The sequence below is a fragment of the Ruditapes philippinarum genome, unplaced genomic scaffold, assembly GCF_026571515.1.
Source record: "Ruditapes philippinarum isolate M1 unplaced genomic scaffold, ASM2657151v2 ctg2181_1_1_1_1, whole genome shotgun sequence".
Taxonomy (NCBI): Eukaryota; Metazoa; Mollusca; class Bivalvia; order Venerida; family Veneridae; genus Ruditapes; species Ruditapes philippinarum.
Window position 1 is genome coordinate 2,773 of NW_026855723.1, and position 16,855 is coordinate 19,627.

The following is a 16,855-nucleotide window of genomic DNA, read 5'->3' on the forward strand; positions in this document are numbered from 1 at the left end:
CACATATAACGAGTAGTAATAGTTGTCCTAATATCGTAATCAATTATGTTGTATTATGCATCAATTGTTGTCATAAATTTATTTAGATTTTTGAAATTTTAATTAGCTTTATAAGACAAACATACAATATACTTAGAAAAGCAAGATTATGTTTTCATTACCATTTTAAACTGTCCCAGTTTCTCTTTGAGTCTTTGCTGTTTTGATTTTGAGTTTGTTTGACCTCTGTTAACAATTGAAATGAGAAACTTACTGCATTATTTACACATTTAACAAGAGGGCCATGATGGCTCTTATATCGCTCACCTAATTAATATTGTTAGCAATAATGAAAAGCAGATTAACTGTCATAATCATATCTGCACCTGAAATAGTGCAAACGTAAACAAAGTTTTTCCATAAAATTTCTTTTTATAATTTTATGGGCTGTCACCTAGTTTTTGACCCTAGATGCCCCATATTCGAACTTGACCTAGAAAACACTTGAACAACCTTGCTAAAATTTTCCAAGCTATTTGGGCTGAAAATATTACATTTATAGTGTTTTTTACAAGGTTTTCCATATTTGGGCTCTGTGGCAGATGTCCCATTTTCAATTTGAGCTAGAAATCAAGGTAACAACCTTTCTTATCAATATTCAGGTCATTTGGGCTGAAAAATATTGCCTCTACAGTGTTTACAAGATTTTCATCATATATGAGCTGTTTGACCTAGTTTTTGACCTATATTCAAACTTATCATCTACTCCAACCTTTTTGTCCAATTTCCTGGACATTTAGACTAAAACAGTAGCCTCTCCAGTGTTAAGGTTTTTCCATATTTGGATTGTGTGACCTAATTTTTTGACCCCAGGTAACCCATATTCAAACTTGACCTAGAAATCATCTAATCAACCTTTCTGACCAATATCCAGGATACTTGAACAGAAACAGTAGGCTGAGTAGCCCCAAGAGTGTTAACAGGTTTTTCTATATTTGGACTGTGTGACCTAGGTATTGACCAAGGGTGACCCATAAATAAATTTTAGCTAGAACTCATCAAATCAACCTTTAAGACCAATTTCCAGGATATTTAGACTGAAATGGAAGCCACTCGAGTGTTGGCAAAATTTAAGATTTTTCTATATTTAGCTCCTGTGACCTAGATTTTCATCCGAGATGACCCATGTTTGAACTTATCCGAGCAATTACTTGAACAAACATCCTGTCCAAGTTTGGTGATAACTGAGGCAAAAATGTGACCACTAGAGTGTTAATAACTAAATGTGGGCGGACGAAAGACAGACATTCAAAGATCCTAAAAGCTCACATTGAGCCAGCTCAGGTGAGCTAAAAATATACAATGTATATGGTTTATAAATAAATGCTAAAAATATCATAAATAACAACATTACAGGTTCTAGTAAATCACCGGCAATTCTGGTAGATTACAGAAGTCGTGTAACAGTTAACAGTATTTTACTATACATTCATTAATATACCTGACGAAAACTGTAGTTTATGCTTTAAAGCCACAAAAGCAGAGTACATCAAATTATAATCATACAGTTGTTTTTACTTCTAAATAGGGTTGATCACAAAACTGTTGTAAGTCCTTCTTTATTTCATATCAGTTACTACCTTAGTACAACCCTCATCATCTTAGTTAAATTGCATTTAATGATGACTATAATTGCTTATACAGTAAGGAGAAAGTAAACAAGAGCTGTCAGAAGGACAGCGCGCTCGACTTTTTTAGTGCTTGCCTATAAAACAAAACTTTGACAGTTAAGGGCACACAAGACTTTAACTAGGAATTTCTAAGTACAAATCAAGAAACATTTTCACAGAGTTATCTTCTCTTGCTTACAGATAGGTCTCATGATGGCACATAAGAACTCCAACTTCCAAAGTAATATCTCAAATGGTTAAGTCAACAAGTGGACAAGAATGAAAATCTTAACTGAGTTTCTAAGTCAAAAAGGGCCATAATTCAAATAAAATCCTTAACAGAATTACCTTCTCCTGCCCATGTTTTGGGACCATGATGGTAAACAAGTATTCCAACTTTCAAATTAATATCTCAAACAGTTCAGTCAAAAAGTGGACTGGTACTAAAAACTTAACCAAGATTCTAAGTCGATAAAAGGCCTTAATTTTTAAAACAAATCCTTGACAGAGTTACCTTCTCTTGCGTACAGATGGGGGTAATGATGTGAAATAGCATTAAAAGTTTCAAAGCAATATCTCAAAGGGTTAAGGCAATAAGTGGATTTTACCCATATTCAATGTATTTTCTAAGTCAAAAAGGGGCATAATTCTGTCAAAAACCTTGACAGAGTTATGTCCTCTTGTCTGTTGATGAAGGTCGTGATGGTAAACAAGTATGGTCAGTTTCAAAGCAATACCTCCAATGGTTTTGAAATAAAGTGAGGTGGTACAAAAAACTTAACCAAGCTCAATACACTTTCTAAGTCAAAAAAGGGCCATAATTCTGTCAAAAACCTTGACAGAGTTATGTACTCTTGTCTGTAGATGGAGGTTATGATGGTGAACAAGTATGGTAAGTTTCAAAGCCATACTTGTAATACTTCTGAAATAAAGTGGGGTGGTACGAAAAACTTAACCAAGGTGTGACGCCAACGCTAACGCCGACGCCGACGCCGACGCCGGGGCGAGTAGGATAGCTCCCCTTTTCATAGAAAAGTCGAGCTAAAAATTAATGAATATCATTAATTGCTCCTCTAACTAAATCATTTACTTCATAAATCTGTCATCAACACCAATATACAAATCACTCTGGCACAGAATTGATGAACAAATGTCCAACAAAATGTAACAAATTCTCTCTTTAATTTAGTTTGTTCAGAAGTACATACAAATACTTTTCGAAATAAGTTTACACATAACTAAGGAAAATTTTACTCTTACATTTATCATTATCAACATAAAACTTTGCATGTAATTAACTTTGCATGTAATTAAAATGAAAGCTAACAAAAATAATTAACACTTTATCAGTATTAAATTTCGCTTCTTTAATATTTTAATTCAATTACTATATTTAAATTAAAAATATTAACTTTCTCATAAATTATAATTGATAATAATTGATAATAATTATAGTTTCAAGTTTTAACTTAAAAGTTCTATATAAAAAATAGATTATCATTCTATTTTAATATGTAAAACATGATGAAATATGTTAACAAAAAGGGACATCACATCATGACATGTACAAAAGAACTACACACAGAAATTTTGAATTCCCGCCTGTCTACGAAGAGGTCCAATCAGTCTAAAACTGAAACTCTTATATCATAAAGACCATAGAAGTCCCCAGTCTGCTTTTAATTGGTTAATTTTAATTCATACAATGTATGTATTACTGTAAAACACTTATTATTCGCGAGAAATTTATTTTCGCTAATATTCGCGAGTTTTCTAAGACGCGAATTCATATTTCTCGCGAATATTTCACTTTGTCTATACACTTGTCCGAAAACGAACACTATCTGAAAATGCGTACACATGGATATATATCTGCGGGAAAGAATCGAAACCAGTTCTAGTTACATCATAAAGCTATTGAATTGTTGCAGCATATACATATCGTACAGCTTACTAGTATGATATATTTACCTGTAACAATTTGGTATTATTGAGGAATTGGAAAAAATCTTCTATGCTGCATATTACATGTGTCAAGGAAGATAACTGTGGCTTGCACTAGAATTAAGTATAAACAAATTAATGCGTCTCACAAAATTTTAATGGTATTTCTAATGATTGTTCTAATTAATGTGAAAATCCATTAGCACCTGCGAGTTGTTTGTAACATTACTATTTATAGTATCCTATTGTATTGTACTTCAGATTAAGCCGGAGGGTAAACATAATTGTTTACTACAGGTTAGGCAAATTACAGTACCGTTTAATTGATTTTCGTCTGCTTGCCTTTGAATGGCTAATCATAGAAACTTAACAATACATGACAAACACAGTAAACACATATCAAATAATTATCAAACTTTATTGACATATTTTTAGACAAGACGGTTTCACTTAACAAGACTATTAGATAGCTATCAGTAAAATTGATACAGATATAAATGCATTTGTCGCAGAACAAACGACGCAAAGTTAGTGAACGGACAGGACAGAACATATCCGAATGACATCGGGTTTCCGGTTTAACATTTTTTGGGAAGACGCGAATTCATGTTGACGCGAAATAATTATTTTGGACATTTTGCCACAAATTCGCGAAATAAGGTTCTCGCGAAAAATAAGTGTTTTACAGTATATAAATATATTAATGTGTCTTTATATTTTAACCAATGAGGAAACAGCATTCCGAGACTGGTTTTAAAACAAAGTACAACTAATGAAGTTGGTACTAAGTGAATGAATAGAAGCATGTTTTACTTCACAATAAAACGGGGTTTCACAGAACTTCTTTGGATTTTCCTATAATCACACAAGCATTTTCCTAAAAAACTATCTTTTAGAATTTTCTCTCGTTCCAATATGCTTTACATTTATTTTTAGAGTCGTATAAGTTTCTTGTACTAACAGCAGAAAAACTTAGTCCTCCTACACTAACACATAATAATAGTCCTTTTGCCCATTTGTCCCAAATCTTCTTTCCTACACTCACATCATCATTCTGAAAATAAATAAAAACATTAATAGAGCAATCACTTTGAATATAATTTCTCATCCAGTTTTCACAACGTAAAACTACAGTTACTGTTGCTGTTGCACAAACAAGCTGACCCCAGACTTTGCTGGGCTTTAATAACTAAGGACCAATTGCTGAGTAAAAGAGAAACTTTAAATACATGAAATAAAATAACTTTCTTTCAGTGGGACACCTAGGACAAGTGATTAAGGTTACTGACTTAACCACTTGTCCTTTACCGCTGTGGGTTCAAATCCCATCAGGGACTTTGGATTCTTTCATGTGAGGAAGCTATCCAGCAAACTTACAGAAAATTGGTTGTTCTACTCAGGTGCATGTTTATGTCTGAAATAATTATGGCAGGAGAATTTCAGGCCTTCCTTCACCAATGAAATGGAAAGATGCCAAATAATCTCAGGGCTTCTATTAAGTTTTAAAATTTTGAAGTCTGTGACTGAAAATGTCTGACATTGGAAGTCAAATTATATAGGTAAAGAAGGAAAAGCATTATATTTTGGAAGTCACATATCAAAATCAGGAGTAAATTACTCCCAAATGCTTCCACTAATGGAAAGCCTGTAACTTTTTCAAGTGCTCTACCAGTCCTGTTGGTATAACATAAACCCCCTACCCATCTTCCCTCTGAAAATCTAATCTTCTTGAAAGCACTTGAAGTAAACAGTCCTACATTTGTATGCTACCATGTCTATGTAGACACTGTAAAACTGTCAGTAACTCAATACTAGTACATGTATGTTGGTACTGAAATCTCTTAATCTTAAAGTAACCAACAGTTTTCTGATTAAACAAGTTAATTACAAAACTTTTGCATCTGAAATTTCACATTTAACCATTTCTCTACTAACTAGATTGGTATACCTGTCCAATCAGGAACCATCTTTTTGTCAAGAATACTGTTATACCCTTGACAGGGATGTGAAATGATGTAGTCCATTTAAAATGTATTGTCCTTTTATAAATTAATGTATTGTCTCACAGGTAACTTCATTCAATGTTCATAATAGTACAGGTTTTATTATATTTATATTACAATACATAGAGGCAGGAATAAGCATCCATTTGTTACAGTCAATAAATTAATTCCTGTAATTCTTAAACATGTCCCAGTCAAATATATAATAATTAGACAAAACAAAATTAAATTTGTTAAATAAAAAAAAGATAATTTATCTGATCATCTGTCTATATATAAATGTGAGTGAAAATTAATTTTTCTTGTACAGTCAACTATCGTTATCTCGACATCGCTTTTCTCGATATTTCGTTATCTCGATCAAATTCTGAAAGTCCCGTTTTTTTCCCCTTCTTTATCTATATTGAATATATTTCTTTATCTCGATATTTTTATTTCGATTTTTTCAGTATCTCGATGTGATATTTCAGTCCCAATAGTTCTTTTTACACTAAAATCCTTTGTTTATCTCGACAAATAATTGTCTGCGCCCTCCCGCAGAGGTGTGAAAAACACAAAGCGGACGGTTATCGCTCAAAGCGCGTGTCATAATAATTGATGTTAATCTAATTAGCGTGTTGATTGACTTTTGTCGAAAATGAGTGAATTTTCCGTTATTTATAAAACATACAAACACTGTATTTAATTCATTATTACTTTAAAAGTCCAAGAAATAGTATCAATATAAGTACATTATATAAATACATCGGGAAAATGTCGGAGGCAGATGATAGTATAAAGTTGTCTGAGAATCTAACACCAGGTGAACGATCTAGAGAAGGGCCCGGTAACCAACCCGTGAGGATATCTGGATCAATCACAGCTGAGAAATCTGGAGAAGGACCTGGTAACCAATCCGGGGGATATCCAGACTCTCAGCAACTGGAGGTAAGGGTGCCAAACGAAAATTGAATACCAAGTCATACAGCGAGAAATACAAGGCAATTATAGAAGTTGAGGAAGGGAAAAAGAATATGTTCATGTAATATGTGTTATTATGCAATGTTAAAGTACTAAATAAATAAATAAATTAGGTTAGAAAACAACGTTTTTTGTTTTAGTGGTGTATAACTGAGTAAACCTCACTATGTGTTTATCACATAGCACCTAAATGCTGTATTTCCGCTGGTAAACATCCGTTAAATTATGTAACAAATTGTTATTTTTTATTATAAGGATTGACACAAGATTATGAAACATCGTACTTATTTGACTTAAAAGGTATGCGCATGTCTTCTGTAAAAATTAGTTTTTGACATGTTCAAACCCTCATACGTTTATCTCGACATTTCGTTATCTCGATATTTTTTTGACGGTCCCGAAGACTTCGAGATAACGAGAGTCGACTGTATATTCAAGTATAGGTGATAATATAATGAGGAAGTTTACAGTAAATAATAATCTATCTGATCATCTGTCTATATGTTAATGTGAGTCAAAATTAATTTTTCTTGTATATACACATGTATAGGTGATAATATAATAAGGAAGTTACAGTAAATAATAACCTGTTTTATGTGTTGCATTGATCCGGTAGAAAATCTACGACATATTACTTTTGGTAAAGTCGCAGCTGTACAAGGGTTACTCATCTTGAACAGAACTGAAATAACAAACATAAAGTTATGCGAATAAATATTTGATTTCCTCATTGCAGAAATAATACAAAGAATGAAAGTCATCTCTTATATCCAAATATTAACACTAAAATCAACACCAATATAATTATTATACAAGTTTTATAATTTTTGGAAGTTTTAAATACAAATGTAATTCAAATAATATGCTTTAAATCCATTGTTTAAACATACATGCTAAAAACCGAGATTTTGTTTACTAACTTCTTTCGCAATCATTTTGCTTATTTGTTTGTTTATTATTAAATACGTCATAGACTGAATGAGGTAACCCAAGAAGTAAAGTAGTTTTCTGTTCACTGAAACAGAAATTCAAAACAAAATCAATGATGTTAGAGAGGTAGGTAAAGGTTGGTATATAAATAGTTCTACATTTATATATTGTGACCTTCAAGGCTTCTCAAGGCCACAAAGTTACAGTGATTAAAATCACACTCTCTCTATTGTTCAGTGCACAATTCTAATTGCACCAAAACTAAATGTGACATAAAATAATCCCGTTTTCCAGATTTATCTTGTTCAATAACTAAGACTCTGCTTTGTGATATTTTCATTTCTGTGCAAATAAGCTTGCTTAACATATTAATACAAACTAAAACATAACTGAAATTTTAAAAATTGTGTACAACTTTAATGAAGTCCAACAGATTTCAGATGAAAATGATGTTATGTTGACATTTAAAAGATATATATATCACAGGTCAGCAGTTTTCACTACATGTTATAACAAGTCACCAGTTATATAATGTACAATACATTAAATTTGTATGTAGAATAAAAAGAAAATATGGCTTAAAATCACATAAGCCATTTTAATTGGTCAGCAGTGGTTTACCAGGTAATTGTTTTGCAAGATGCAACATTGATTTTATTTACAAACAAATAAACAATATCGATTAAATAAGAAACTTTTGGATATATATCATTTTTTCTGAATTCTCTATATATAAATCTTAAAAACTAAAGTAGCTAGCTGGTCAGCAGTTTTCACTAGAAATTTAACTGGTCAGCAGATTCTAATATTTATATGTTTAACTGGTCAGTAGTTTCTCCCAGTATGTAACGTACATTAAATTAGTTGACCATATAGAATAAGAAGAATTTTTTTGCAAAAATCACTTCAGCAATTTCTTTTATATCAATTGGTCAACAGTGGCTTTATTTTTTGCAAGGTGTAGTTACATTATTAACATTATAAGAACAATCAGTAAATAGTAACTAAATACATCAGGAATAATAATATCTGATACATTTTCATGGCAACCCTTTAAAGCATGGTTAACGCTACATATCAAAGATTAAAATAATTAACGAGCTATAACTCTGGCAAAAATCATTAAACTGAAACAAGAATGTGTTTGTTAAACACAAATGCCCCCCCCCCCGGCTCCGATTCTTGTCAGTAGCAATATTTCAAAAATGTTTACTCATTCACTCAGTTATGGACAGAAACATTGCCAAAAAATTGTAAACACAAGTTATATAGCTTGACAGAGTCATGGCATTTTGTAATTGAGAAATATATAAGTTGCCAAGTCATTGCTATGACTTGTTAAGTGATAAATATTCAACTTTATCAAATATATATAAATGTAAGAAATCTATACTTGGCACCCTTGACCTTGACCCACTGACACCTATAGAATATCATGCAAGTTATCTTCCTACCAAATATGAAACACACCTGTCAATAAATAAAGGCTGTATGGGCAAAAATGTTAAAATCTATTTTGAGCATTGATGACCTTTATCAAACTGACTCCTAACTCAATCCAAAGGAAGAATACCATGCAAGTTATCTTCCAACCAAATATGAAATAAATCTGTCAATAAATAAATGCTGTATGGGCAAAAGTGTAAAAATCTATTTTTAGCACTTGTGACCTTGACCCAACTGACCCCTAACTCCATCCAAAGTAAGAATAACATGCAAGTTATCTTCCTACCAAATATGAAATATATCTGTCAATATATAAAGGCTGTATGGGCAAAAGTGTAAAAATCTATTTTTAGCACTAGTGACCTTGACACACTGATCCCTAACTCAATCCAAAGGAAGAATACCATGCAAGTTATCTTCCTACCAAATATGGAATACACCTGTCAATAAATTAAGCCTGTATGGGCAAAAGTGTAAAAATCTATTTTTAGCACAAGTGACCTTGACCCACTGATCCCTACCTCAATCAAAAGGATGAATATCATGCAAGTTATCTTCCTACCAAATATGAAATATATCTGTCAATAAATAAAGGCTGTATGAGCAAAAGTGTAAAAATCTATTTTTAGCACTGGTGACCTTGACCCAACTGACCACTAACTCCATCAAATTTTATGTTCCTATCAATTATAAATGACATCTGTCTGTAGAATATGGTTAATACACCTGTAAAAATCTATTTTTAACATTGGTGACCTTGACATTGGTGACATTGACCATGACCCAAATGACCCCTTAGTATGCCCAAAGAAGGAGGACCTCCCTTGGCATGTTTGTATTAAACATGGAAGACATCAACCAAAAAGTAAAGGCTGTATGAGAAAAAATGTTTAAATTTATTTTCTAAACCAGTGACCTTGACCCTAGAGACCACTTATGAAGCCATTAGAATAGATAGAACTTAAGATATTTCCAACTGGCCATTTTAGGTTAACCATTATTCATTTTCTAAATGCTGAAAAGGGCAATAACTTGGTAAATATGGAAGCCATAGTTATGTAACTTGACCAGATCATGTACTTTGTATTGATTAGTAAGTGTGTAAACTAAGAAGCCATTGGTACAGGTAGAACTTAAGAAAAATCCAACTTGCTGTTCTAGGTTAACCTCGTACGGACAGGACAGACGGTTCAATTACTATATGCCCGGGGGCATAAAAATGCCAACAATATGTACAACTAGACATGGTACTGATCATTCCTGTAAAGTTTGGGTGGAATTACACCAGTAGTTTCTGAGAAGTAGTTCTGGACAAGTTTTAAGACAGACGGACAGACAGACTGGAGATACTATGTAGAGGCAACACACTAAATCAAAGGCTGACCTAACTATTAATTTGTGCCAGAAGTTAATGCCAGATATTGTAAAGAAGCAAGTATTGTTATTGATTGATGGTCACTCAACACATGTTACAGTGAAAGCCTCTGATATCTGTCAGCAAAGTTGTATTGAATTGTATAGCTTGTTACCACATGCTTTACATGTGATGCAAAATGAAATTCTCCAAAGTATTCAGAAAGGCATGGGAGGCAAGCACAACTACGGATATAACAGTCAAGGGGTTTCAAGAAGCAGGGCTTTTTCCTCTGGATTCCAGTGCAGTGATATCATCAATCAAGATTTTCAGTCCGTCACTACCCTCAATGAGCCCAGCTATAGGTAAGCCAAATGAAGAAGAGGTTCATCTGCCCGCAGAAAATTCTATAATTATTGATAAAGATCTATCTGAAAATTCCATAGGTGTATCAGTAAATACTCAGGACATCAGACAGGAAGATCAACCACAAGCTGATGCCAATCTGTCACAAAGTCAAGAAAACGGAATATCTCAGAATGCACAGCCAGCTCTATTAAATGAAGAACCATCTGGCCCAAAATTAAATACCAGCAATCCACCACCCCTCACCTCTAGGGCTGTCATTGATGGACAATTTTGTATCGATATATCGAGAGACAAATATCGACGATATATCAATATATCGACTTTCACAGTAGATACAATGAAAAACATTTAAATGTGTGTTTTAAATTAGGATCATAGTCTTATGCATGCTTATTATGAGATTACTAATACTACAAACTACCAGAAAGTGTCTTTTTTCTGTTACTTTTGTCTCTGACATTTGAAAACAGAGTTTAAAGTTCAAGTTAGCCTAGAAAACTGGAAAAAGTGACTTCTCTTATTAGGCAAAATTGAGAGGTATATATTTATTAATAGAAATAATTTTTTTTTAGCTTGTATCGATATTTGAAAGTGTGTATCGATATTGTATCGGATGATGAATATCGATGATATATCGATATCGTGATATTCAATAGGGCTGGATCAATATACCGGTAAATCGGTATTTATCGATTTTCCGTTTTTCAATACGGTACGGTTATCGGGTTTTAGCTATACCGATACAAAGGGAAACAACCTAATAAAAAAGTGGAACTTATAAACATGATGGCTTTACATTAAAACTATCGTCTTTAAAATGTCCACACGAAAGTCAAAAGTGTGGAATTTTCTCTAAAGTAAATGTTAAGAAGGCCCTCAGCAATATTTGAAAGGCTGCATTGATTAGTTCAGGTGGAACAACGAATGTGTCAATACACAAAATGACGGATAAATCTGTGACAAAATTTATTCGGCCATTCAATCTCCTATTTCTAACACTGGTAAAAAATACTTTCAGGTCGGCAGTAGTTTGTATTAGACCAAAAACATTTACTTGTAATTTAATCAAACACATATTGTACACATATTGTAAACACATAAATCCTACAAATTTATTGATTTTCCAAGATGTAGTTTGCTAACTAAATAAATGTGACTGCGCGAAGACGTAGCTAAACACCGTTTCCCGTTACGTTACGGATTACGACACACAAACATCATTACATGATATTTATATTTTTATTGTAATTTTACCGTTTAAGATAGAAAAAACATGATTTGTTAGAAAATTTTCAATGTTCCAATACTTTCTCAGCGTATATATTTCAAATTCTACAAAAATTTGATTTTATTATAAAGATCTTATAATTTAGAACAGTTGACTTGTAGACAGTACTAGACTCCTGTCATAATAAATATTAAATAGTGATGTTTTAATTATTTTCTGCGTTAACTTTTCCTAGTATTTACATAATTATATTTTTGCATTGAATTATTTCTCTACAAAGCTTTTTATTTTTTTTTTCAAAATAATTGTTTAATATATCTAAAAAAAGGGGCCATCATGTCATTTTCAAAATATTATCTCAAATGTACTAATTAAGGTACCTATGCACCTGCTCTGTATTATATATCATCATTAACAAAGTCAAAATCTAAAACAGATATAAGAAAGATTAATAATATTTCACCAGGGCATCTATGAAATGTAAATAGTACTTTTAATAAGTACATCCTAACAATGAAGCATCATTGTACTGTATCGTCAATACGTATTGTGTATCGTTGGTCTGTATCGCAATACGTATCGTATCGGAAATTTCTGATCAATACCCAGCCCTAATATTCAATGACAGCCCAGCCCCTACCCTCTTCTAAACAACTGATGATTCCAACATCTAAATTACCAAGGACGAAAGCTACGGGTCGCGTAGTATTGCCAAAAGCAATTTACAGGATTGGCATACAGAAAACTGATGGAGGATAAGATGGCTCAGAAGAAACAGGAAGAACATACAAAAGAGATGCGAAAGGTAGAACGTTTATGAAAGCGAAAGATGCCAGAAGAGGAGAAAAGTTTGAATTAAAATACTGCTGAAAACATATAGATCTGTATGTTCAAATTCAATGTAACTGTAAGTTTTGCATATAATGGTGACAATGTATCAATCAAGTTTAGACTTACATTTAGGATTCAACCATAGAAATTTATTGTAAAATGTTTATAAAATGATGAATTGAAACGTCTGTATTCTGTTAATGACTTTTAAATGAAATTGATTTGTTTTTCTAACTATGAAGTCACATATAATTTGTAACACAATATCCTGTTTTCTGGTAGATATATTTTAAGCGTTTTTTAAGACTTCTATGCATTCTGTAATACAAACATAAATGTTCGGAAAAAGAACTTAGAAGCAATGGTCAGTTATGCAAGCAAACAGATGTAGCTGTTAAAATGATGTTACTCTAACTTCTAGGCAAAATATATTGACGTGTCAAAGCTTGATTCTGAGATATTTTAATTCTGTGGCAGAATCTCGCTTTAAAGACGAGATATTGCCCAGACACGAAAATAGCACAATATCTCGTCGCGCAGTACAATTAGAATCTAGTTGGACTACTCTAACTTCCAAAGGCTCTAGATAATGATACCTCCTCCCCACATAGATCACACATTAGTTCAAGCAGCCCAGGCACACAACCAATTGCTACTTCCACCCCTAATCCCAAAAATAAGCGTCATCCTCCAAAGGCAAACAAAAAACTTAAAGAATGTGAAAGGTTGTGCGTCTTAAACATAAATTGTCGCTCTATTAAAAATAAAATACCAGATTTACAACAGGTAATATCCCAAGTCAAACCTGACATTATTTGCTGTACTGAAACATGGCTAAAACCTGAAATATCAACAGCGGAAATTTTTCCTGACTTCTTAAACTTCCAGGTATATAGGGATGATAGACTAGAGGGCAAAGGTGGGGGAACCCTCATTGCTATATCGAAATCCATCCTAAGCCAGGAACAACCTGATCTGAAATCAAAATATAATTCAGTTTGGGCCAAAATGTCCCTTAAAGGTTTTAAGGACATCTATATCTCTTCCTTCTATAAACCTAACGAGAAGGATGAGATACCCCTCAATGAACTTTGGTCTTCCATAAAAAAGATCCCCAAAAATAGTATTGTCTGGGTGCTTGGGGACTTCAATATGCCAAGCATCGACTGGTCAACAGAATCCCTGACAGAAGGTTGTAAGTTCCCAAACATATACACTTCTTTCCTTGAAAATCTCATTAACTTAAACCTGCAGCAAATGGTCAACATCCCTACCAGAGGTAACAACGTCCTTGACCTGTTCCTCACAAACATGCCTTCCCACGTACATAGTACAAAAACCCTACCTCCCCTAGGCTCCTCAGATCATGACATAGTCTTTCATGAAATCAAATTAACAGAGGGCGTCCACTTCAATCAAAGAGGGAAATCCAATGTTATAATAAGGCAAACTGGAATTGTTTAAAAAATGACGTAAGTAAATATGCCAAGGTCTACAGTGAAACACACCACACTGATCCCAACAAAGCCTGGATTTCCTTCAAGGACGAACTAAACCACCTTTGTTCTATTCACATACCAACTAAAGTCACTAAAACACGTCAAGACCTACCATGGATAAACAAGTCCATTATTCGAAAAATTAGGAAACGTGATAGAACTTTTTTCAAAACATTAAAAGGTCAAAGTCCCCATCAAATGATTTGGTCAAAAAGCTCAAAGTACTTAAAAGTGAAATCCAAAGAGAAACTAGGAAAGCATACTGGCAATACCTAGACTCTGTCATTTTTAGCCAAGACTCCCAAAATGTGAAAAATAAAAAATTCTACCAATATGTTAAAAGTAATAAAACTGAAAGCTGTGGTGTGGCACCCTCAAATCAGAAGGTCAAACATTTACTGATCCAGTCGCAAAAGCAGATATCCTTAACTCCCAGTTTGAGTCTGTCTTCTCTCGGCCTCAGCCCCTTAGCTTATCCCCAAGCTTGCAAACAGAAGCTTATTCCAAAACTCCACCCATCTATGCCAGAAGTATATATATCGGAAGATGGTGTGAAGAAACTTTTAAAAGACCTAAACCCAAATAAAGCTTCTGGTCCTGACCAAATATCCCCTAGGTTATTAAAAGAGCTCCATCAAGAGGTTACTCCCATACTGACCCACATCTTCCAGATCTCACTTAAAACAGGTATTGTCCCAGAAGACTGGAAGCATGCAATAATTGCCCCAGTTTACAAAAAAGGCCCAAAATGCAAACCCAGTAATTATAGACCAATCTCCCTCACATGCATAGCGTCCAAATTGATGGAGCACATCTTAGTGTCCAATATTATGTCTTTTTATGATAAACACAACATCCTTAGCCCCTATCAACATGGCTTCAGGTCAAAACGGAGTTGTGAGTCCCAGCTAGTAAGCTTCTCTCCCAGGAAATTCATGACAATCTTGAAAGTGGCCAACAAACTGATGTCATAGTCATGGATTTCAGTAAGGCATTTGATAAGGTGGACCATCACAAACTTGTGAGTAAACTAGAAAGATTGGGTATAAGTTATGAGGTTACAAATTGGGTCCATTCCTTCCTTAAGTCACGCTCCCAGCAAGTTGTAGTTGAAGGTCAAAAATCAGGAATTCTCTACCAGTTCTCTCAGGTGTCCCCCAAGGCTCGGTATTAGGTCCCTGTCTTTTCCTTTCTTACATAAAATGACCTCCCAGATAGCGTCAAAGGTAAGGTTAGACTCTTTGCAGATGATACTGTTGTCTACCTAACCATCAGATCTAAACAAGATGCCCAAACCCTCCAAGATGACCTCCATGCATTAGAAAAATGGGAAAAAAGACTGGTCCATGGAATTCAACCCTGACAAATGTGAAGTTCTCAGGATAACAAGAAAAGAAAACCCTGTAATATTTCCTTATACCCTCCATAACATCCAACTAAACTCAACTCAAGAAGCGAAATACTTAGGAGTCACTATTAGTCAAGACCTTTCATGGACCAAACATATAAACAACATCACATCTAAAGCAAATAACTCCCTCAGATTCATTAGAAGAAATGTTAAAACTCCAAATAAAAAGATAAAAGAAACTGCATATAAGACCTATGTTAGACCTCAGGTTGAATATTGCTCCATAGTTTGGCATCCTTGGCAGAAATACTTAATTTATAAGATAGAACAAGTACAAAGATCAGCTGCTAGATACATTTTTAATGATTATGACTATACAAGTAGTGTCTCAAAAATGATAAATGATCTTAATTGGCAAACCCTTGAACAGCGTCGAAACATCAGTGCTGTAACCTACTTGTATAAAATCCAAAACAATATTGTTTTTGTTGACCACCAACACCTTACTCAAACAAGAAATCTGAACTACCTGATACCCTACTCGAGGACACAATATCATCAAAATTCTTTCTTTCCTAGGAGCATACGTCTTTGGAATAGCCTTCCCCTTACTGTTCAGTCTAGCCCCAGTTTAAACATCTTTACTGAGAGGCTTGACCCATTCTATAAATTCTAAACTGCACACTATGTTTTTAAAGTAATAGTCTTGTAGAACTTTTATTCTTTTAACTTTTTAATTTGCATATAAACAAATTCTTTTATTAACAGTTCCCTGACAACGCGCCTGCTAGTCATAATCAGAATTGATTGTTAAGCAGTATGATGTAGATGTAGATGAATTCAAGTAGATTTTATAACCAAGAAAATATACCCTTACATCGTGTACCGATCATTTACTGTTTTCGGCTTTAGTGATCGGTAAAACCTCCACCCGCTTTATATTAAATTAAATTTTAGTACACATCCGATTAGACGATTTAATAACAAACACGTGAACAAATGTGTGACTTCTTGAGTAAAAGACATCAGATTTCGCGACGTTAAAATAAAATTACATGTAATTTTATATTTATAAGATTTTGAGTTGTGTTGAAAACAAATCAAATTAGATGACTTTATTGGTTAAAAAAGAAATATTACAAGTAAATCATACCGTACGTTTGATTCAAATCTTATGCAACTCGAACGGCCTCACAGCCGGTGACATCAAAGGCAATCCAAATGGTAAAGGTCACAAAGACTGCTTCCGACGTATACATAATTTCACTGTCGACAGACGCTTGCTTGCAAT

General features: G+C 33.6%; 1 long non-coding RNA gene across 1 annotated transcript; it reads right to left on the reverse strand.

Moving 5' to 3' along the window:
- Window positions 1-4,287: 4,287 nt before the first annotated feature.
- LOC132744212 (uncharacterized) lies at window positions 4,288-16,855 on the reverse strand. Its single transcript, XR_009627672.1, has 3 exons — window positions 16,718-16,855; window positions 7,144-7,238; window positions 4,288-4,647 (listed from the first exon to the last, which is right to left on the reverse strand). It is a non-coding gene; the product is annotated as an uncharacterized LOC132744212 (long non-coding RNA).